Here is a 24,375-nt window from a genome sequence, read left to right as displayed (position 1 = left end):
AAGAAAAAGGAAGGTAGTACAAGTGGAGAAAAATCAACCAAATTATACAGTTGCTTTGAAACTTTATTTATAATTTAATAGTACTTCCTCTATTTTGGAAAAAAAAGGTTATTTGAATAGCCTAGGAAACTTTCTTTTCTGAAACTCAACATTCAGGATTCTCTTTTCAGTTTCACTACTGTGTTTAACACTAGAAGGAAGATACAGTGCTATGACAGATCTCTTGTTTAATCTTTCTTTTTATACCAGTGAATTGCCAAAGGCAGTTTGAAATCAACTAAAAATTGGAAGTCAGATTCTGGTGTAAATAGGTCTAGCATCATTAAAAATTGCTGGATCTCAGTGACTTACACAGGTTAAGACCGTAGCCTGAGATTTTTTTTAATGTTTCTTGTCATGAAATAGGCTACGTTTCCAAATGGAGGGCTGATTTCTGACAGCATACAAAATAAATCCTCACCCTGCTAAAGCCAATACCAGTGACAGAAGCGTGAGGTATTATATCTTGTGAGTAAAGGAATCAGCACCGTGTAAGCTCTAGGCTTAGTTGCTGAATGGCAGAATAGAAGGATGTGACTCTCACTGTGTAATATTATTCTATCACATACACTGTTCAAATTAAAAAAAATAAAGTATAAAGGCTACTGCTGGCAGCTGTGATAACAAAGGGAAACTAGTACAGTTGGATTTCTCTAACTTTTCTAGACACAAAACAGACTAGATACTTAAAAGAAATGTGGACGAAAGAACAAGCAAACTAAAACCTTATTCCTTATTATTCATGTTACGTTAGGACTAAGAAGAAGAAAAGCATCTGGAAAGTGTATTCTTTAAAAATGTCCTTGTCCCTCCTGTTTTTACTCACCTTTGGATGCACAAGACACAATATTGCATAAAGCTGATGGGAATCTGATTATATTTCACAATTACGTCTATATATTATCTCTTTGCTTTAGCTATTATTCTATTAAGTAGCCTCCTAAGGCAGATTACTTCTTCCTGCCTTCTCCTATCCATCTCCACTGTATCCCAACAAGAAGATGAATCAGTTAATCCTAAAGTCCTGACATCATTTGCAGTGTGTTTTTCTCCCCTACTTTCATGCACCATCTTCATTCCCTTATGCTCATTTACATTTCTATAGTGCTTTCCCTCAAAGGTTGTCCCAGGCCAACCAATGAGCAAAGGAAACTGATGCTTCTGACGTGGAGCTTCCCATTGTGATGCGTTTTTCTATTTGCTGTTAATGCATTGGAAGCTGTTATTTCTAATCATCTATTCGTTTTCTCTACTTGTAGAGTGGAGAAGCAGGCTCTCATATCACGTTCTGATGGGGTAAAAAGCACGGATCTTAAAGTTGCTTCTGTTTTGTTTGCGTTCAAATTGTATGTGAGGTTTGTACTTAATGACTAATCCCTTTTTTTTTTTTTTTTTCTGGTCTACAAATCACACACACAAAATTCAAAGCTTTATTGTGAAGCTGGAGGTTTAGGTGGTCTTTGTTTTATTTTCTGATTAAAGAAAGTTTGTGTTTTAGTCTTTTCATTTGTTTTGAAAACTTCAGCTGAAGGAACAAAACAAAGTCTAAGTGCTCCAAATTTTCTTTTACGTATCCAAAATTAACTTACATTTTGAAATGATCCTGTCACATAAAAAGTTGGGATTTCCATCCTGTAAAACATTTTTAAATGTCAAAAAGCTATTTTGAATTAGTTTGAAATATAGAAACTATTCTTGGATCAAAATTTAGAAATCAAAATTATTGTTTTGTCAATTAATGTTTTTTATCATTTAGAAGTTCATGTAATATAATGAGTTAAAAAGAAAATAGCAATTATGTAATTTCATTCCCAAATCTTACTAGAATACATTCCTTCTTAGTAACAGTTTTGGTTGTGGTTTTTTTTTTTTTTTTTGGCATATCAGCACTTTCTAGAGACAACTGCCTTTTTAGAAAACCTGTAACACATTTTATTCACTGTTCCGTGATTTCCACAAACCTGAAGTAAAATTTTGCATTAGCAACTGCCTTTCTCCTTTAGAGGAGTGAGAAGGGCAAGCAAGAGAAATAACAAGTGTACTATGTCCCGAATTGTAAATACATGCAAAATCCAGTCTCTCTAATGTGCCTTGTGGTAACTCTTGCAGGATTTTTTGGCTAAACATGCTAGAATCTGTTTCTTTTGTGTATGAGACATCAGCTGAGGTGATGGGAGAACAAAACCTTGTTCTGAGTTTCTGATATCAAAATATCTAAGTATCTAAATATCAAAGTATCTAAATATCAAAATAACTTCACCTACAGGAATAATTGAAAGTCATGTGGGATGAAAGAGGGTCAACCAGGTGTAAGGGTGAATATTAAGACTAGAGAAAGGAAGAGTTCTTTCAAATCCTCTGACCTCATGGACAATCAGTGATATGCATGTCACGTACCATCACACCATAGGAGAACAGTCTGGAAGGAGCACTATGCAGATATGTAGTATGTCCCACTACTCCACTGCAAATGAGAGAGACCTGTCTTGGAATCTTCCACCAAAGGCTGAGTTTCAAACTCGTGTGTGCAAAACAGCTGTAAAATTATTTCTAGACTCAAACTCCAAGTGCTGAATTTCTCTTTTATCTGAGATGATAATTCCTTCTTTCAGGCACACAGTCATAACAATTATGACAATTTGCATTGAAGCAGCTAAAGAAAAGCAAATGATGGATCACCAGAGCACAGTAAAAGCACTGTAGTAATTAGCTCCTTCCATGAAAAATGTGCAATTCCAGGATCAACCTAGAAGCAACAAATGGAAACATCAGACAGATGGGAATTAGAGGAACCCAAAGAAACAATAAGACAATTATTGATAAGCAGTAAGTACGTACACCCTCTAGTGGAATATCATTTGAAAAAGACAGTAGTTTGATTTCCTTGCTACCTTGAAGGCTACGTAACTAGCACATTGCAGCAACCATAAACTCAATTTCAAAGTCTTTATGACCTGCTTTATATTTGCTTTGTGCCACTGGGACAATGCTAGTCAGACAGTGCCTGCCTGTGAATCTACCTCTAACATTTTGGGCCAGGTGGGAAATAAGCTGGAAATGCAGCTGAATCTTAAGAACGATATGTGAGATTCACTGCTATGCAGGATGAAATCAAAGCAGTCCAAGTCAGGAGCAACAGACCCGAGTTGATTTGAGGGAATTTCCACAAGGAAGTGGTCAAATCCTAAATGAGCGCCTCGGTCACCAAGCCCACTGTTGGCCTTATTTAAAGACCAGGATGTCTGAGTGCTGGCTGTACTCTCATTGTTCTCATTCCCGAGTTTGAAAAGAGGTACTGACCTACTTGCAGTGAAAAGAATAAGTCAGGGTCTGGGGTCCCTGGCTGAGGTTTTTGTTTCAGAAAGCTGCCACTTCCCCTGGTAAGTGCCATGGCAGCGGATAACCCCACCATGCCTTCAGACATTTTCTCTTTTTTCCGGGACAGAATGAGGAGACCTGAACCTTCGTAGAGTCCTCCAGAAGCCTACTAGCTGCTCTCTAAATTTCCCTGAAATTTCACTCTTTTTTCCTACCGACAACTCACCCATTTCTAAATCATCATTGTCCCTTTCCTCTATCCCCTGAGCAATAACTGAGAAGCCATTCCTGGTTTGAGGTGAAGAAAATGTGTTTCCAGACTTTAAGTTCCATGTGTGCATTTTTGGGTAGATCCTGTAGAAGGAAGTCAAGATGGGCTAAAAGTTATTTTAATAGAGGAAAGTACTCTTCCATGCAGAAGACCACAAAGTCCTACAAACGTTCATATAAGGCCAATCTTTCTTCCACTGTGCAGAGAAAACCAACATCACACCGTTCTGACTTTCTTTCTTTCCCCCTGTCTCTGCTCTCCCCTTATGGCTGTGAGGCTCAGGCTATGGAATGCAAATCCCAGACATCTTTCACCCACTTCCAGTGCTGAGTGTCCTTGCATGAATTCCTCAAGACAGTGTGCCTCATCTCTTTTGCTGGTATAAAACAAAATGAAACAAACAAACCAAAAAAAAAAAAAAAAAAAAAAGAGGAGGGGGGAGGAGGATAGAAGCTAATTTCCCTGTCAACAGCCTCCCATTAACTGGATGTTTGTGCATGGGTGATTGAGGAGAACACTCTTAGGAAAAAACAGATTTCAGTGTCAGAATTGCAAAGGGTTATTAATATAAACAGATGAGATAAACTATAATGATTGCTGAAAATGATGAAAAATATCTCACCAGTGTCATTTTCATGTTGTTTGCTCACAATTTGAGAGTTTAAAGGACAAAATCATCATGCAGATCAAAGAGGTTTCCTGGAAAGACTCATATCTACCTTCAAGCATACTTTTTCTTTTCTTTTTCTCTTCAATGTGATACGTAATTGGCTTGCTCTGTTTAGCACCTGTGAATATCAAAACAACTTCCTTCTAGTTAGAGAACATAAGAAATAGTTACGTCAGTCCTGTTCCCACTGAAATTAGGAGTGAGACCTCTGACTTTAGTGAAGGCAAGGTGTAAAACTGAAGAATAATGAATACACAGCCTCCTGTATAAAAGCTACGGTTGTTCCATTGATCCAAGCATAATTACAGAATGAGATGAAATAAATCCAAGAAAGTTCAGTCAGTATGCTGCTGATGCAAGAAGCATTACAGAGAAGGCATGGTAATCCTGTGAATGAACTAATCAGCACTCATCTCTATGCAGAAATGAAATAAATATTTTGTGCCTGTGTGTGCACATCAGCTCCTTGCTCAACAAGCTAGAGAGGCCAGTCTTTGGGACAACAGTAGAACATTACTAGAGACTAGGGTGGCAGCACAAACACAGCATTTCCATTTGTTATCCTGTGGGGTGCTGTAAAAACAATTCTGAATTGGCTACCCTATTAAAAAGAAGGGATTGATTTATTATGCCTTAATTTTATGTTAAGTGGCACTACTACTCAGTTAAGAGGGCTAAAAGATTTAGTTAAAAATTTTAACTACAGCATCAGTAGATGTTAATTTGACTATCACAGGCTGGTTTCACTGTAATTTCAGATATTCTGTTCTTAGCAGGTGAAGCACTGAAATATGGGGTGTAAAATACCCATTTAATTCTTTCTTGTTTTGCTCAGTTTTGCACTTTCTTACACAAAGAATGTGAGCCATTATCATTTTAGATATAATCAAGACTAATTTGATTTGAGAACCAAAGTGATAACCCTTGGCTGTATTTTGCCCATCAGCTTTCTGACATGTAGTCCTTTTATCAAGTTAAAGAGTACTTTCACTCCTGTGAAGATGTATAAATATCTCCCAGATGATATAAATAGTACCATGTAATCAACATGCTATGTAGACCATAAAGCTTTCCCTTCATTGATATGGAGAGTTGGTGGGTTAGCAAGGTTGTCTGTTCACAGTTTCAACCTACATTGGAGCTGCTGGTACATCCTCAAAGTGTGTGAGGCAGGAGGAGGGAAGTGAGGGCTGGTCAAAGGGCTGTGTCTCAATAGATCACAATAAGAGAGCTGCTTTGCTACGTATGAAGCACTGACTCGGAATCAGATAATCTACAAATGATTTAGTACCCCACGATTATGCGGTAAGCAGCATTCAGAACATACTCCAGTTAACTACATACAGTTTGGCAATTTCTGTTACATAGGCATACAGTTTTATAACTCTTTTTCTGCAACTTCTGAGGGGGAAATCAGTCTGCTTTAGGATTCATTCTAATAAATTCAAGGACCCTGTAGTTTGCACAGTCTATCCCTGATGAATTTTCTCAACTAGCTTAACTGCTTGGACTAAAGATGGCTGACGATTCCCATTCAGAATATCATTGCTCTGTTTCTTTAAATGCAAGTCAGACATAGGTAGCCACACTACTGCCTCTGCTTTCCTTACCCTTTTAGGGGGAAGTTCCTTCAATTAGACTGTTATTTTATGTCAGTGCAATTTTACACCTTTAGAGAGTGAAGCTGTTTGTAAAAGTTTATCATGTGCAGCATACACAATTGTGGGTGAGAGAGAGTTCATTGTTTTCCAAATTCACTATAACTTCAAAAATTCCATCCCGTGCCACAGCAGATATTGGGTATTATGGCACACTGGTAATTTTTGCACTAGAAGAGTTTAATGGCTGTGCAAAACACTCACATTCTAGCTTCCCTATTGCTTTTTTGCCTCCCAGTTGCTTTTTAGATACAGCGAGTACGTACCTGAAACACCAACTACTAGGAGGCTATTTGGATTTGGGAACTTCTGACAGAATCTATTGCCAAGACAATTCCTCTTGTCCTTACAATATTTATACAACAGGTGCATTTCTGATATATACATTACAGTCTGGTGCTCTCTCAGTGCTATACTGTAAGCAAATTCTGCGGCCAGGGCTTATGCAGAAGTTATGCTCTAAGTAGATGCTTAAACAATTCAAACGTGAGGCAGGTCCAGGATCAGGGACATGACATGGACAGACGTGGGGATTTAATTTGACTCAGTGCAGCTTTTAGGTCTTAGCAAAAACAAGAAACTAGTTTAATTCTTCTGAAGTCCCACAGAGCACCTAGGTCCTAAACAAAGCAGATGGTGACAATGGATTTTGCTTCTGGGAGCCAAATCTTCATCTCAATGGCAAACCTGTAAGGTTCCACCTCCAGGGAAAAGAAAAGAAGTCTGATGCGACAGATGAGTGCCTAGGGAAACCAGCTTGATTCAGAGGTCTAGGGAGGCTGCTGTTAGGAAAACAGGATATCTGTTAGGAAAACAGATATCTATACACAATATTTTGCCAGCAGATGTGTGCTCAGTGCTGACAGCGTGGTATTAAGCCAATAAGACCCGATGAGAGGAAGAGCACACAAGGTAGTCAGCAGGAACCCACTGAAGCCATGTTAACACTGTTCACATAGCTTACTTTAAGCCTGAAGCTGGAGACAGTGACTTGTCTACAGGACACTTCATAAACAGACCCCCAGACAGCTAGGGATGGCAGCTTTAACTGAGATCATAGCAACAAAATTTCAAGAACAGTTCCACAATGAAAGGCTGACTCCAGGTTTGTCAGTAAGCAAGTTCCAGCAGCAATACCTGTGACTGACATGGCTAGATTTTCAAAGAAAACCACCACAAGAAAATAAACCCAAATCTGCCCTATTTTGGACCATGGTTTCGAGAATCCATTGCATTCAGCCACACTTCCCAAAACTACTACATGATGATCTTTGCAAATCTGCTTGTTATTGCCATTAATAAAAAGAAAATTATTCTGGAAATTCTGAGTTCAAAGTGCATTTCTGAAAATCTGGATTTATGTACACACTAATTAAAAAATCAATCTTCCTTTAATTTGCTTCCAAAAGCTCCCCATAACCTGCTGAATTATGTTCTCCCACAAAATAGTAATTCTTCAGTAAAATAGCACAGACTCTTATGAATGGGAGAAATACAAATGGAATCATTCACTAGACTGTTGATTGTCTCCTTATTCTACTGTTTCACCAATTAACCAAGCTTAAGAGCCTTTTAAGTATCAGATGTGATGAGCTGTTTGACACCACTGCCAGCCTTCATCATTCCCAATGTAAAGTGACAGTCCTGAGATTAAAATATTATTTCCTTATAAAGATGAGGAGTCACATTTACTTACAATTTTGACAGACCAGGCATTTGTAACACAATTTCAAATTACCACCACCACAAAAAAACAACAACAACAAAAAAACAATCTAGTAGCTATGAATTAATATTATGTGGTGGATGAATGGCTAAATTTGACTGTCTTCAGTGAGAGATCATTCCTTAAAGGAATAGTGATGTCCTTCATGGGAAAAGTATTCAAAACAAAACTTGTGCTGACATCTATACATTCTGTTCTAAGTATCTGTTATGCTTTAGCAAATGCAGGGAGAACTCGCATACTGTTGGAAGAATGCGTTAGAAGCTATTTTCCACAAGCTTGTCTCCTATTGTAGTTAATAAACAGAGCACAGAAAAATCTCAAGCAAGCACTAGAGTGAGCAAGTCTGAGAGCACGATTCAGTCTTCTGTAACAGACCAGAACTGTTGACAGTAACCACAAGAGGGAGAGCTAATTCCTGAAATAGCTGCAAGGGAGTGAGGTCAGTAAAGTGCCAATAGTTTATTTAAATTACAGAAATGATGTCCAGGTTGTAATAATATTTGCAGAAACAAGCTTCAAAAATCTACAAGTGGCAATAATTAATTCTAGCTCCCTCCTTTGTGCAGACTGATCCAGACAAAGAAAGACTGTTTAGAACATACTATTTTTTCAAAAGTACCTCTGATGAGGTAAGCTATATTAGAAGGCACACGTGTTTCTGCTCATTCAGCCCACATATAAGAAACTGGTAATCTCCTCTTCATTTCTCTGAATCACATACAGCGTGATCAGTACCGAATCAGCATTTACAGCAGGAAGGCTGCAATATCTGCACATAACTCTTTCAAGGAAAAAAACAGGAATTAACAACTGAAAGCAAAGAGGTCTTTGCTGAGGTGATATGAATGTGCATTGAGAAGACAGGAAGATTTAGCAAGCTATGTGTCATTAACATCCATTTTTATTTGTTCATTTATGCAACTGGAATGGTGATATTTCATTAATCAAATGCTCTTACCTCACACAAGTGATTTCCATAGCGGCAGGCAATTCTTTCTATGCTGGATCACATTGTCACCAAGACTCACCTCAAGTTACATTATTCCTTCTTTTCTTCTCTAGAAAGTGCATCAAAGTTCAGCAGTTAAAAGAAAAGCAGAATATTAGGGAGAGGCCAATTTGAGAGCTACACCAATTATTTGGTCAACCTTTACTTGCTGAGAGCCAGCAGAAGGTTTCCTGCATGACTGTGCACATGCAGTGAAGCTCCTCATATCCCTTGGAGGTGGTAAGATAATTTGCTGTGTGCTTAAAAGGCCATGAATGATCCAATGCAAATACTTTGGGACAGGGACATATGTTCTTCTGTGCTTAAGGAGGCAATGATCAAGGCCTCCAACTCTTATCCCAACCCACAGAACACTAACAGCAGCAGTAAGTGATACAGAACAGATGAAGGGCCATAAAATCTCACTTTCCACCATATAACAGCATCTCTTGAAAACACTATAATTGAAAAAGCAGTGGTCAGTAAGCAAGTAGTAAACAGGCTACTGAACATTCATTTTATTTAGGAGCCTTGTGCTGCTTCCCTTCCTTTAAATTAATTTAGTGTAGAAGCCCCATCAATAACCATGCCAGCATCAAAACACCTATAGGCTGAGACTCTGCAAACAGCCATTCCATCATGTCAGAGTTTTTTTTCTCCGGAAACTTTAGCTGCTAATTAGCTGCAACATTTCTGACAATGGACTATAATTCACAGGTCCTTTACAAGCTCCTGTTTTCTCAAAGCTAGTGTATTTTCAAGGCTTAAAATAAACTTGGCTCCTTTAGCTGGTTTTCCATCTTGTCAGTAGTTCTACTTATCTTGCAATAGCTACACAGTACACACAATATGATACAGTAAAAATGGTAATAAAGAGATGATGGTGTTGATGGAACTGTTTAGGTCAGTATTTCATCTAGGAAACATTTATTGTTAACTACAAAAATAAGTTAATATCCTAGTATTGATTCTCAGTTGGATTAAAGAAAAGTTAGAGTACTTCCCTTACTTCCCATAAGTTGATTACACTTCACTAATTTCTGCAACTGAGGCCATGGATTTCAGCAAGAATAGCCTGATTTGCACTAGCAAAGAATTGGACTTGTTTCACAAAAAGTTGCTGGTGTGCTCCTGGTTTTTTCTGAGTGCCTGATACCTCTTGGACCAACTGAAACTAAAGCAACAATTTGCATCAACTTCTGTAGAACATATATGCTGAAAGGAGCACTGCCATGCTGAATCTGGCAAAACCTAATATTTTATTTTATAAATTAGGGTCCACTTCCCCTTCAACAGTGGAATATCATCTTTTACTAGCACCTGTTCCATCAGTTTCCAAAGGTATCTGGGTGCTACTGGGTGCAACTCTGATGCTTTTAGAAGTCTTGTTGCTAGAAATCTTATTGACCTCATGACAGAAATTTAAAATCACTTAAATATTAAGAGTTATGACTCTATAGCAATCCATGATAATCTTCTCCCACAGCACTCCTAAAATGGACCTCACACTTTGAAGCACTTGTAACACTTCAAAATGCTGCCTTTAACCAAGGTAATGAAACATCCATTTTGAAATCTTATTCTAACCACTCCCTTCAAGATTACTCCAGTAAAAGTTATATGTGTTGGAGAGCAAAAAGAGTTGGGTCACTTCACACAGGAAGGCAAGCTGGGAGCTGAGGGTGATTATGTGAGCAGGAGCAGCGAGCTCACCACAGCTCTGCAGTGTCTGAACTGGGCAGCCCAGGCAGAGCAGTGGCAGCAGCAGCTTCTATCATCCGGCAAAGTAACATCTGGTCTATGGCCAGCCCAAAAAACCTGAAAAACAATCTGTTAACAAGATTAGAGCAAGAATACCTACAACACTGCTCAGGCCAAGACTGAAGGCTCGAGAGATTAAATAGGGCTCCTGGCCCACGAGCAGCATGTGTGAGTCAAAGGTCTCAGTGAGGTCTGTTAGGGTAATTTTGAGTTTGTTAGTGTACCCTGCACTCTGACAAAATGTGAAGGATTACATATTTTAATTATAGCATGACACAGCATGACACAGTACGAACAGCATAAATTGAATCTTAGGAATTATTTCCTATAGGCTGAAATATAGCTGCAGAAAATACCTGCTTAATAATTTATGATGACGGAAAAGAAACAATGCAGTACAAAAGTTTAGAGCCCCTAAATTAATCAAATACATTATTAATTTATTAATTTAATTAATTTAACTTATCCACTAATTTTATCATAGTGCTAGGCAATGCAGAATCATAGAAACACCAAGGTTGGAAAAGACCTCTAAGATCATTCAGTCCAACTGTCCACCTTTCAGCAGTAATTCCCACTAAACCATGTGCCTCAGTACAACATCTCTCCATGGTTCTTGAACACCTTCAAAGACAGTGACTCCACCACCTACCAGGGCAACCCATTCCAGCACCCGACCATCAGTGCCTGAACGTCATGGCTCTTTGCATGAGTCCCCAAAAGGACATCCACAAAGTATGAAGGCAGTCCCCAAGGGACAAGGAGACCTTCTCCAGTTGGAAGTTCCACCACTGGTTTGTCAAGGTCAAAATTCCCTTCTTAGCTGGCCCTGTAAATGCGTATTTTCTGTATGATAACATTCATTCAGGAAAAGTGGCTAGGAACATTGCTCAGCAAGACACTGCAACCATGAGGTTAGGCGAGTTCTGGAAAGTAGAGTGGGGAGGCAAGGGGAAGAACATCTGGGGCAAGATCTGAACTGAGCCTGTTCATTTCTTCTGTAAAGATCTGAACCACTGAATTGGAGCAGTAAATGGGGGTAGTGATGCTTTCTCCCCAGAACATGCAGAAAATAACAACAGCCTGGAGCTGAATCTGGGGAGGTTCAGATTGGATATTACGAAATGATTCTTTACCAGAGTGTGGTTGGGCATTGTAACAAGCTCTTCAGGCACTGGTCACAGCCCCACGCTGGCGGAGTTCAAGAACTATTTGGACAGTGCTCCCAGCCATAGAGTTTGAATTTTGGGTGGTCCTGTGCGGAGCCAGGAGTTGGATTCAATGATCCTTGTGGGTCCCTTCCAGCTTGGGATATTCTATGATCCTATCAAATCCCTTTCAGAAGAGAGGGAACAAGTTTCTCTTCTGAATGGTGAATATAGAGGGTGAGGAGATGTCCCTTGGAAGCAGTAAGTCACCCAAGACATATGAAGGCTGGATTCACATGTTATTTTGAATTTTGATATTCTTGGCTCTACATAACCAATACATGTAGGCAAGTGATGGGATCCTGGATTGTGCCCATGGAAAAAAGGAACACATATCTCAAAGTCAGCACTACAGGATTCAGCCAGCAGGAACTTATACAGGCAGCTTAGAGTTTCAATGACAGAGCAAAGAGTGTGCAAGCCCCACAAGTCACAGTCTGCTCCCTGATTCACTGGACCACAAACCAGATTGCTTAAAAAAGCCTTAAAACATATACAGCATGAAGCTTTTACCTATTACTCTATCAAGATCAATAGGACAATTCCATTCTGCAGAACTATGTTCTACTAAAACTCAAAAGACTGATTAGAACAAAAGTTTCAATAGTATATTTTTGTGATACCATTTATTATCCCACATCGTTTGACACAGTGTAGTATATTGCACCTATAAATCAGTTGCAGCAAATTATTTAATGATGCATTAACTGTGGAGTTTCACATATATTACAGTTCTTTAGCCAATGTTGAATGGTTTTTCAATAGCGTAATCCATCCCAGAAGTACCAAAACAGGCATATTCATCCATCATCAGAGTGCAGAGTCTTCTCTTTGCTCTTTTTATTTTATTAAAGCCCTCGATCTACAGGCATAGCATTAAATAATTCCCTGGAGTCTTTTTCTGCATCATATTACCACCACCACCATCCTCACTTTTCTCTCACAAAAGCCTTTTCATTCTCTATTATATTTTTGCCATCCTCACACAACTTAAGCCTGGTTTGGCACTGACTTGGGCACTGCTCCTGAGAACGCATAGATGACATTGTATCTCTACCATACCATGTATGTGATGGCATTATACTTTTAGATTACATAAGTCATGCATTCAAAAGCTTGAAAATAGAAGCAGTAACTCTACCTAGAACAGGACAAATAGAAGGAAAAGATCTAATAGGTATGATTATAGAAGAAAGGTGTTTGTTTTGTTTTTTATTTCAACGCACACTTTGCTGGAGATTCCTCTGAGGTCTTTGATGCACCCAGAGTTGGACCAAAACAGGTTTTTGGAACTGATCTTTAAGAATTTCAGACATCAAAATAAACTTATTATTTTTATTCCATTCATGGTGCTGAATTCAAATAGCACTTTCACAGTGAGAAAACCAGAAATTTTGCTCTTCAGCACAACATTAGGCAACTGTGTAAGAGGCAGAGCGCACTGGACTTTCATGGAGTTCTAGCTTTGTACCTCAGCAAGATTCTCCATCTGAGGAAAATCGAAGTTCTAGATGTTCCTGAGCTGACTGTTCCCTTAATGTACTCAGTTTGCTGAATTTGCTGAGATTATTATTGGGAAACTTAACCATTTGAGTCATCTCTCACTCTGAAAAAAATGGCTTTATAGTTCTGCAAAGGAAGATTTATTTTCCCCTCAAGATAAATATTTATACTTTAGTCAATATTTACTATTTGGTTTTGGAGAGGAGCAAAAAAGCCTACCCTAAAAGTTTAATAGAGTTTGAGAACTGCTTTTTATCTACACTACAAACTATATCATACTTCTGTCTTGGCAGACAAAGGAAAGTTAGTTTTTATTCATATTAATGAAACACTACAGGGCTCTTTATGGCAGAAGAGGGATGGGAACCTGTGTTTGGTGCACCAGATAGAGCCAGCAAAATTCTGTGGGGGGGAACAACTGAGGTTCAATCATTTCTCTGCAACATAGAGGTTCTCCTCTCATTCTTAAAAAGATAGCTGCTTTACAAGCATCCTAAACATAACACTGCTTGCTTAGGTATCCCTTCACTGTGCTGTGTGAAAATGTGCATTAATTTGGCCTGGCATGAATTCGTAGTTCTTGACACTTAGAAAATTAACATATTACCTTATTAAATGCTGCTCACTCACAAATGCGCAGACCAGCTGTTGCCTTCCTCCACTACTGAACTGTAGCAAGCACTTTCTAGAAGAAAATTAAAAGTAATGATTACAATCCATTAAAAAAAAAATCAATTTAAATTATTCTGCTACAGAGGGAGCCACAGAATATTTCAATAACTTTGCATTTCACTTTGTTAAAAAGTTCCTATTTGTTATGTAGGGCCTCCTGTACATAAAATATCCTCCTTCGAAATCACTGATTTGCTTACTTTGGAGACTATGCATACACCTAGCAGAAAAAGAAAACCAGACCAGAGAAATATGAGACAGTCCTCATCCTAAAACAATTTAAAATTGTGGTGAAATAGAAACAGAGACATTTTCTCAGACAGGTAGGTGGATGACAACTAAATTCACTAAAATATGTCTGTAATTCAGGCATCACCTACACCCGAGGGCTCTGATCAAGTCATAAAGGAAAATTCAAGCCATTACAACCAATAGCTGGCAGTCTTTTGCCAATTCCAGTAATTCTGTATGCATTAACATGGAATAATATAAATTTCCCTGCACATAAAGTGCCCTTAAATACTGCTTGCACTGAACTGCACTCAAAGAATATTTTCAGTGGAGGCAAGGGATGACTCTCTACTAGGATTATTGATGTAGACAGGCAGCAGGTACCACCTCCCTCCTATTTTATCTGCACTGTAAAGTACTGATTTTTATTGGTTACCTTTTTCTCGTGTATTTTAGCAGCATTGATTGTCAAAAGCAGAAACCGAGTCTTGATCAACATGCATTCTGTAAGAGTGTTTTATGTGGTAGAATAAATCACTGGCGTTGGAGTGGGCATGCAAATCTTGATTTATAATCACCAGCAATGCTTTTCAAGTGAAGACACTGATGGAGCCAAAACCACCTTTGTTTGCTGCACTTAGACAGAGCCTTCCTTCATGATGCAACTTTTCATTCACGTGTATGCCTGGGAGCAAACGTGCATTCTCTTCAGTAGGTGTTCCAGTTATTTATTGGGTTTGTATTACATAGTTATTGCTGCTGATCCAAACTGCTGACACCTTCTTCTGGGTGCTATCTTACTACATTGTTGACATTAGGTCATCTCAGCTGCATAGGTATTCAATCAGTGTCAGAGATGTGCTTGCTTCAGCTGCTTGGGCCTGGCTAAGCAGGTGAGGGAATGACCAATTGAAAAAGAGTTGTTAAGACCACCACAGCAAAATATTTTTTTCATTATATACAGTATTGTAACCAGCTTGGATTCTTCTTTCTCTGAGGCACAAATAAAATGCAAATATTTTTTGAAGGAAAGGGGATGTTCTTTATGAGATACTGTGCTATTCAGAGCAGCGAAACAGCTTGAAATAAATGGAGATTATGAGGAATGTTTTATGAATCCACCCAGAAGAAATTAATATAAGCTTCATGCAGGGAAAACCGCAGGTGAGTTTTCCATCAGATGAACATATTACTACTCAAGCAAGTGGAAACAAGGAAGAGCTGAAGGCTTTAGGTCTTATTTAATAATACTAATACCTAGCTTTTTTCATGAGATTTCAGTGCTCTTTATAGAGAAGGCTTATCTTACTTTGGGTAAGATGGGTTTAAATTAAGTATCTTCTCCAAGGCTCCTGTTCCTATCTACAGCAAAGTCTGGGAGGTACATCTGCTGTGGCCTTCTTTACCCCATGGCAATACACTGGATCAGAGTAGCAGCCAGACCTGTTCTGAACAAGCTTATTCACACTGCAAAGCATTCAGCCAGACAAAATAGTTGCACTGTACAGTTCTTTCAGAAGCTCGGCCATACAGTCAGTGGGCAAATGTTTTTACTGTCAGGAGCACAGCATCTAGAGACTGAGTTACACCTACCCATCAAAGTCAGGTCTCCTGCCTCACAGAGTAGACCAGCCTGGGAGTAGGGCAATTATGCCAGTAGCTGACTGGTCCCACACCCCAGGTTAGGTGAACTATTTCTTAGCTAGGCCAGCAGGTACAGGGCTCAGCTCACTAACAACTTTCCAATTCAAGGAGAGAGGAGTTTAACTGTGGGAAAAAGACCCTTTGTTTTTAGCAACAACTCTGAAGGTCCATGCATCTCCTGGTGGTTGCCTAGTACTAATCTGAGGAGGAGTTATGGAGTATGGTGACAGATCTGAAAACAAAACAAAAACTGCATGTTTGTTCAAAAAGAGAGGGAGATCCTCGTCTAAGAAACAGCTTCCCTGTGTTTAACTGCATGTGAATGCAAGCTAATGAGAACAGAAATGACAAGGAATGCAGTAATGTTGTACTGCTTGCAAAACACAAATAAATTTGCTATTGAATGACTTCAGGCTTCTTAGAGACATAAAGTCCAGTGGATGGGACCTATGCAGCATTAAAGCCCCTTTAGAGAAGGGCTGATCAGAGCTGCACTTGATCCAAGCTTAAGATTAGAAGGCACTCAGCATGTTATGACCAGTCTAACATTATACTGCTCCATTTGTGTAAGAGGGCACACTACAGGAATATCTTCATTCAAAAAAGCTACTTCACTGTCAGCCTTCAAATCCTCTTTCCAGCTTTTTTCCATTACATGAGACAGAGCCCTCAAAGAGGAAACCACAAGAACAAAGGATGCCTTGCTGTCCACACCTGGCTATTGCACTGACTCTTTTCTTGCAGAACACAATGCTATACAGTCACTGGTGCCAAGACAAGGGTTTTGCTTTGTTTCATGCAGTCAGTTCACTGTCACATTACCAACACCTTGGCACTGGAACCCTTAACAAATGCTGTCATTGTGTCTCAAGAAGTATGAAGTGACTGGCTCCTGTAAACCTTAAGCCAACATGTGTGCTTAATGGAACCCCACTGATTATAGTGAGCCATGTAGCAGGCTAGGGACCATCTTCTCCTTCAGCATTCTAAAAATTAAGTTAGATTATCAGGCTATGAGTTGAAGACTGACAGCTACATAAACCAACAACTCCTGCTGGAGGACCCCAAGCTGTTCAGGTCACATGTAACATGCAGTGGGTATTCAAGTGTGCAGAACAGCACAAATCAAGAGGCCTGTTCCACTGAAGTCAGTGTTAACTTCATTGTCATGACTCACAGAAGGGCCACACCAAAGTTGACTAGTTTAGAAAATCTCAGCCCAAGGTACAGAACAGTTCCATGAACAATTCCATGCATTTTGGATGGAATGCATTTGGGTATGCTCTTTGGTTTTTCCGTGATGGGGGTTTGTTGTTGTTGTTTTTACAGTGTGCATCAGGTTAAATCTGAGTATTTCACTTCAGGATGATTATGACAAAAGTCAGTTGTTTATCTGAAATCTGATGTTTATGTTTCACAACAGAAAAGGAAACATTTAAATGCATGAATATATTGCAATGCTTTGCTTTCCTTGTTTGCATTCTCAGGCCCTGACAAATATCTCTGGGTATCAACTGACATCAGTAGCCACATTTTCCTGAACCTTAATGCATATTATCAAAATTATAGAATCTTAGAATGGCCTGGGTTGAAAAGGACCTCAAAGATCATCTAGTTTCAACCCCCCTGACGTTGGCAGGGTAACCAACCACTAGACCAGGCTGCCCAGAGCCACGTCCAGCCTGATTACACTTATCATTTGGGATCAGTGTTAGTCCCACACAGCTCTTGCTAACATTTAAATAACATTTATGAACTGAAATGTATCAAGCACATTTCAGCACAATGCAGCCCTCTTCTGCCTCAAAACCTCAGTCTCCACAGCATAACATATAAAAAATGTAATTATCTAAGCATAATATTTCCAAGTTGCTTTTGGCTTACACAGTACACATTTTCTAGCATACTGAAGATGCAACACATTGAACATTTCAAAACTATTTCATATCCTGAAGGATGTATATGGTAAAGTCAGGTCACTGTTAAAAAAAGATGCATCTATCTAACATCATTGAAAGAAAGACAATGGACACTAAGAGTCTGGATTGCTTTGTGTTTTCTGCTGAAAGTACAATCAGTACATGTTCTTCGCTATACCCTTGCAGAACATACAGCATTTTGCTAACTGTAAAGAAATTAATGTCCATTAAATAAAAGATGGTATGAGCCAAATTAAACCATTAATAGTTTAGAAATTGGAAAGACAGGCTGTCAGTCAACCTAGGCCAGGTCAGGGCTTTGAAGTGTGACAAAGTTCTACCTCTGCTCTGACAAACCATCAGCCTCTCAGCAAGGCCACTGCCTGTTTCTCCATGGTGTGGTTTCTAATGTGCTGGCTCAATTTTTATTTTTTAAGCTCATCCTTAACCATGTGAACTTTTTCTTCCCTTCACTCTATCCTCTCCTCCACTTTCCTTTACACTCTCCCCTCGCCCTTCAAAGCTTCATTTTATCATTTTATCTTAACTACAGAGAACTCTTAGAACAGCTTTTTCTTGATATACTTGTTCATGAAAGTTGAGGCCTTCAAGGCAGAGGGGATACACTCTGGATATATGGACAATGAATATATGGAACACTGGAGTGGAAATTCCAATGTCACTGCACTTTTTTTGAGTTTGAGTCCAGAAAATGTAAAGGAAACATTTAATTTGCATGTGGGTTTGATTTTAAGGGAAACGCCACATTACTCTGAAAGAAATCAAAATAAACAGCCCGAACCTGCCACTTGGTAATAGTTGTAGATTATATGAAGAATTCCTAACTGACTGTACGTAAATTGATCTGAAGTGTCATGCATGTTTGTTTAGCTTTTGTTTAAAGACCTACCTGCACAGGAAGCATCTGACCACTGTTTCCCACATATACTCTTCAGTTTGCACCAATCCAAGACATAGGACGCTTTGAATGGGAAGTGGTGATGGGGATTAGTACTTTTCAGTCGTTTTCAGTTTTTCCTGAATTTATTCAGTCACTTTTTGAACCCTTGCAAGTTCCTAGCATCACCACCACCCTATGGTGACAAGCTCTACAGATCTAACTCATATCGTACAAGAAGGCATTTCCTTAGACTTGCTTTTGAACATGAACCTGATTGCCCCCCTTTACAGAATCTCTTCCACACCCCTGATGAGAACTCTTCCCACATGCTAGATTTCAGAAACTGATACACTATCTTCAGGGCAAGGCCAAGCTCTTGCTACATGCCTGGGCTCCTGATAGTAACATTTATTAGTAGCATTTCAGGGTGGGGGGCTGGTAGGTTTGCTCTCAAAAGACTATATACCTATAGATGTTCGTGTGTCTTGATCTGAGAGTGTCAACAGCATAAAGGGTAAAGAAAAAGGACACTGTCTACATGACAGCCAATTACTGGCAATTTCAGAAGAGTCTGTTTACATTCAGATTTCTACTTTATTGCTTTTCATGCATTCGTAGCCCTCCAAACCAATAAGAGGAAAGCCAAACTCTCAATGTCTCTATCCATAAATCAACCTTACTAACAGAGATCAGAAAATGAAGGGTTCAAGAGAAGAATTTCTCTTTCCATTCCTACAAAGCATCCAAGCAGTACTGCTATGGCCTTTCCTTAGCTACTTACTCCTCTCTGTTTCTCCTTTTGATGTGTTTCTGCGTCAGTTTGCAGTTGCATAAATAATGTCAAGAGGCCTCAAGTCATGGAAAGCTGCAGTGAGCTGTAAGCCATTCCAGCTTCAATCAGGTACACAAACTGCACCCAGCAGTAATGAATCTGGGGTACTATGAATAACAGAAACACAAGTCCTTCCCTGGTGAGGGTAAAACGTTTCAGGAGGCATGAAGAAAAACTATTATGAAATAAAGAAACAGGTTTTGCTCTCATTGTTTCTGTTTCAGTTGGCAGATGTGCCACTCTGCTGATAAAGACCTGAAGGTTTTCCTTGCTTCCCCATGCCTTTGCCTACCTGCCAGTACTTAAGGCTGAGTTTAAAAAAAAAAACAAAACAAAACAGCTGAGATGCAAATACGACACAACTATCTGAGCAGCTCAGGCAGTTCTCCCTACCTAAGAAATACTTTGGAAAAGTCTCTGGCTTTCAGAGTAATATAGAGCTGGTCCAGGGTTCTTTGAATCCTGAGGCTATATCAGGCTAGACAGTAAAGTGCTGAGCTGGACCTCACTCTGCTCACAATGAGATAGTAAGCTAAATTCATTCATTCCTTTTTCAGTTAGCACAGATGACGGCTATTTTTAAGAACATGACTTCATAGCATAGCTTTTAAAGGACATCTTGAAGAGTTGAGATTGGAGTTACAAAGTGACTTTGGGTCAGTTGCCTTTCCTGCCACCTGCCTGCTAGGTTGCTAGCCAAAGTGTTTCAGAGACATTCTCTCAGAAAGCAAAAGAAGGTGGCAAAAAGTAGGCTACTGAATCCATTCTCCCCAGCTTCCAGTTTCAACAAGATCAAGATGAGCAAACTGCAGAGTCAACACATCTCTCCAGGCTAGCTTGTGGTTTGGCTGCACTTCCAATGAACTCTTCAGATACGCATTCATATGAAACAGGTTCTTCGTTTTGAAAAATCAGTAGCAGCTTAATCAAATTAATTTGGCATCTTGCTGATCACATGCTGCTCCTCAAAGCCTCAAAAGGGTGAGCAGATCAGGCTACCTTCATCTCTTCAGTGCATGCAGCCAAGTGTGCTCTTGCTCAGCTTCATTTTTTCCTAACTCAGCATTCATCCATTGTGTTTTACCTTGTTTACCGTCAGTCTACTGAAGACTGTTATCACATCTTTGGTACTGGCTTATAATAAGATGCACATTAGAGCAAAAAAATGTAAATGCTTGAGTGTATTTTCACAAAATAATTTTGAGCTTCTGTAACACTTCCTGTTATTGGACAAAACTAAAAGAAAAAAAAATGGACTTTTTCAAAGTTGCAGGTGTTTTTCCAGTCCAGAGAAAGAGCACCCATGGAGAAACAACCTGAACTTCCATGAGACAATTTGAAGCTGGACTCATTTTGTAGTAGGAGGGACTGAGAATACAAATGTGTGTTTGTTTCCTAAAAAGTTTATCATCTCAGTTGTTTTAGGATGGAATCAATTTTCATTATGCTTTTGCAGAAATTGTTTTTTCAAACCCAGGTCAAAAATGAAGTCTGGATTTTCTGGTTTTGTTTCTGTTTTCATTAAGATTGTTGATGACAAGAAATCTCTTCTATATAAGTGATGATGTAAGAGAGGGCAATTCAAACACTTTTGTGAAATACCTAGTTCTTGAAGGTCTACTTAGCAAAATTGTTTGACAGGTGTGGCCGATACTGACACAAACCTAGTTGGCCTCAGCAGAAGCAGCTGAAAAAAATATCCAGAATAATCCTCACCAGCACTTTCATAATTATTAGACAAAATTCACAAGCTGCAGCATTTTAGAGCTCATTAAAGACATGAGGTTTGTAGTTTCTACAAAAGCCATAGGCTGATTTTTTTAATCAAAATCTGAAATATGAAAGAAAAAAACTTTTTTCACTGGTTCACACCGGCCTAGGTGAAATTAATTAAAACCTCACAACTCACCACAGATGAACTAATGTTTCTTATCCATCAGCCTCACTTCACATTTTGCTTCTGTAGTTTGACCAGCTGTTCGTTCCTGCAGTTGAGAAACACAGGTAATGTTAGAATTTTTTTCCTCTTCATTTTCCTGGTCAGTTTTACTCTCAGTTGTGTGGAAAAAAACTTGCTTGTATACTAAGCTGACTTTTCTGACTAGGTCTGCTCCCCTGAAATTTGTCACGAGTATACGATGATGCATAAAATAGACATAAGAAGCAGAATGGGAGTGTAGGTGCACAAGGTAGGATGGACACTATGACTCTTGCTATGCTGTGAATCATGCCAAAGGAGGCCAGGTTATGTTTTGTTGTTTTTCTCTACAGAAGGGGAATTTTACCACCATGGTATATAGCATATATTTAGTAACGAGCTGAAGAGTAGTTGCCCAAAAGAGAAGGTTTCACTGAAATGTTGGCTTTGGAAAGATATTCCTGGTGAAACTGTTTGTATAAGGGAAAAAGGAGCTAAAGACGTTTTGTTTTAAACAAAAGATAAAAAGCTGCATTATTTGATTACTTGGAAACACACACAAATAATATATTTGTTTAGAAGCAACTGTCCCTTCATTAATGCATAAGAATTAAAGGACATCTTGTTTTCCCTTGCAGAAAGATCACATTTGTCTGAGCTCACTGAAGAGATACACAGTATACCAACTCAGTTTTCTGTATTAAAGGATTGATATTACTAATTGTTCAGTGAAGCCTCAACAGCAGACCATTTCTTATCTGATCTGGACATATTTCCTGCCAATTCCAACCAATTTTATATTAAAGGAAATTCTGATTCAACAAGATAAGTAAAACATGTACTATTAAGTAGATGGCAAACATTAACCATTTGTGTAGTTCCAATGTGACCAATGCTAAATTAGGGCTTCAGAGTACAACTACTTCCTGTGATCAGCAAGACTTATTCTTCAGTAGCAGTTCAGATCAAAAACTGAATATGCATTTGTGCAGAATCAAATATCAGAGCTTATGTTCTAATCTCAGTGAGACAACACATTGACATTAATAAAAAGCATTAGGAGAAAATTTGATTCAGCATTGGCCATGGAAGAGGTGCACTCTAGTGGCAGTGAAGCTGAAACACACACATTATGGGCTAACTGCTCCACATCTTAACATCTCTGCCCACAGCTCTGCAGGGATATTTCAGGTGCCTAACAGATTTTGCAGGCCTGTAGGTGACTTAGCATATGCTCCAACCTGGGGTCATCCCAAATGACATTCCTACATGTGAAGGGGGAAGTTTGCACAGAGATTTTACTGTATGGCACTTACCTCACTGGATCAGAAAGTAAAGGCATGTACAAGCTGCACTGCATCCCCACATCTCCATGGAGTGCAACACCATTAAGCCACCAGAATATTTGGGGCTGTAAATATTACAGACAGCTTATTTTCATAAAATTATAGAACAGAATTCCCTGACACAGCTCCATGCCATTCCCTCAGGCCCTGTCACTGTCACAGAGAGCAGAGCTCAGCGCTGCCCCTCCACTCCCTGTGAGGAGCTGTAGCCGCCATGAGGTTTCCCCTCAGCTCCTCTGCTCTGGGCTGAACAGACAAAAGGACCTCAGCCACTCCTCATATGTCTTGCACTCTATACCTTTACCATCTTCGCAGTCCTCCTTGGGAGATTCTACAATAGTTTAATTCCTTCTTATATTGAGATGCCCAAACCTGTGCCCAGTGCTCGAGGTGAGGCCACACAGCAGAGGGGACAACCCCTCCCTTTGCCTGCTGGCACTGCTGAACCTGAGGTAACCCACAATGTGGTTGGGCCTTTTGGCTCCAGAGCACACTGCTGGCTCAGATTCAACTTGCCAACAGCCAGAGCCCCCATGGGACTGTCCTCCAGTCCGTTGTCCTGCAGTCTATACCTATCGCCAGGGTTGCCCCATCCCAGCTGCAGAATCCAGCACTTGCTGCTGTCAAACTTTATGCAGTTGGTGACTGTCCAGCCCTCAGATCCGTCAGGACATCCCTGCTCTGCAGACTCCACATTTTAGTTCTGTATAAAGTGACCACTAGTGACCACTATTATCTAAAATGTTCATAGATACTAACTGGCTAAATCGAAGCTGAGCTCTTCATAACAGCTGTCCAAAAAGCACCTAACCTTCAAGCTCTAGGTAAATCAGCACTGATACACAGAAGTCAAGCAGCAGAGCCACAGTTGCAATTATTGCAATAACTGAGTTAAAAAGGTTGAAGATTAGTCCCTGTATGTGAAAAAAACACAAAAAAGTATTTCTTCTTCTATAAAGCCCGAATCTCTTGATAGAAGAATAATCCAGAAATGAAGGGCTTCTGCTTGCCACATAGACTAGGCACCAGAACTACTGGTGTGTAGCAATACTACAGCTGTATAGTAATAGGAACTCATTCATGTTAGCTCACCTTGCTTGTGTCAACTGTATGTTCTGAACCAATGGCAAAGGTGAACTGAGAGCATTGATTCTGAACCAACATATCTGTACAGATATGTTGGCACAGAGCTTTTGAAAAATAAATAAGGGAGCAGATTTGAGGGCTGAACATTATTTAGACTGAAATCTACTTAACTTTACAAGTACAGGCCCTGCTCTAAGTCCTGCTGTCAAAGGACGTGACGCCACTGAGGAAGTCTGATCATCTGGATTGCCGTGCCACAGAGCAAGGCAAATAATAGGTTAGGAGGCCCGAGGAGCTTTTTCTTCTCAGACTGGGGAAAGGAAACTTTTTGTGCAAATTTCTAAAATGAATGCCTAATGAATTTCTAAATGAAATGAATTTCTAAAATGAAAGGTCACGCTTGCCTCTCAGATTTACCCTTCGTCTGTGCAGAGCAGAAGACTTGTTTGCAGCACCCAGCACTGTGGGACTGTGACCTTGCTTGGCTGATCTAGGATTCACATTAGTACTGCTAATAGATAAAGAAACATTTACTGTCTATAACAAGACCACATTTTATGTATAACATTTTAACCTGCACACTGAATTGAAGATTTCATGGAACAAGCAGCACTTCAAGATACTTGCTTCAAAAAAGTTTAAAAGCTGTTCACAAATTATTTTCATCTGTCAGTGTGATTC

General features: G+C 39.4%; 1 long non-coding RNA gene across 2 annotated transcripts in view; it reads right to left on the bottom strand.

Moving 5' to 3' along the window:
- Positions 1–24,375, bottom strand: part of LOC104910581 (uncharacterized) — an 83,912-nt gene that overhangs the window by 46,309 nt on the left and 13,228 nt on the right. For both annotated transcript variants that reach the window (XR_014882993.1, XR_014882994.1), the window contains exons 3-5: positions 21,254–21,329; positions 13,753–13,830; positions 8,644–8,743 (exon numbers count right to left, since the gene is read on the bottom strand). This is a non-coding gene — a long non-coding RNA (uncharacterized LOC104910581). The remainder of the gene's footprint in view (positions 1–8,643; positions 8,744–13,752; positions 13,831–21,253; positions 21,330–24,375) is intronic.

This window comes from Meleagris gallopavo, chromosome 4 (genome assembly GCF_905368555.1).
Source record: "Meleagris gallopavo chromosome 4, MGAL_WU_HG_1.1, whole genome shotgun sequence".
Classification (NCBI taxonomy): domain Eukaryota; kingdom Metazoa; phylum Chordata; class Aves; order Galliformes; family Phasianidae; genus Meleagris; species Meleagris gallopavo.
The sequence above is the reverse complement of the archived record's forward strand: the minus strand, read 5'-3'. Positions and strand labels throughout refer to the sequence as shown.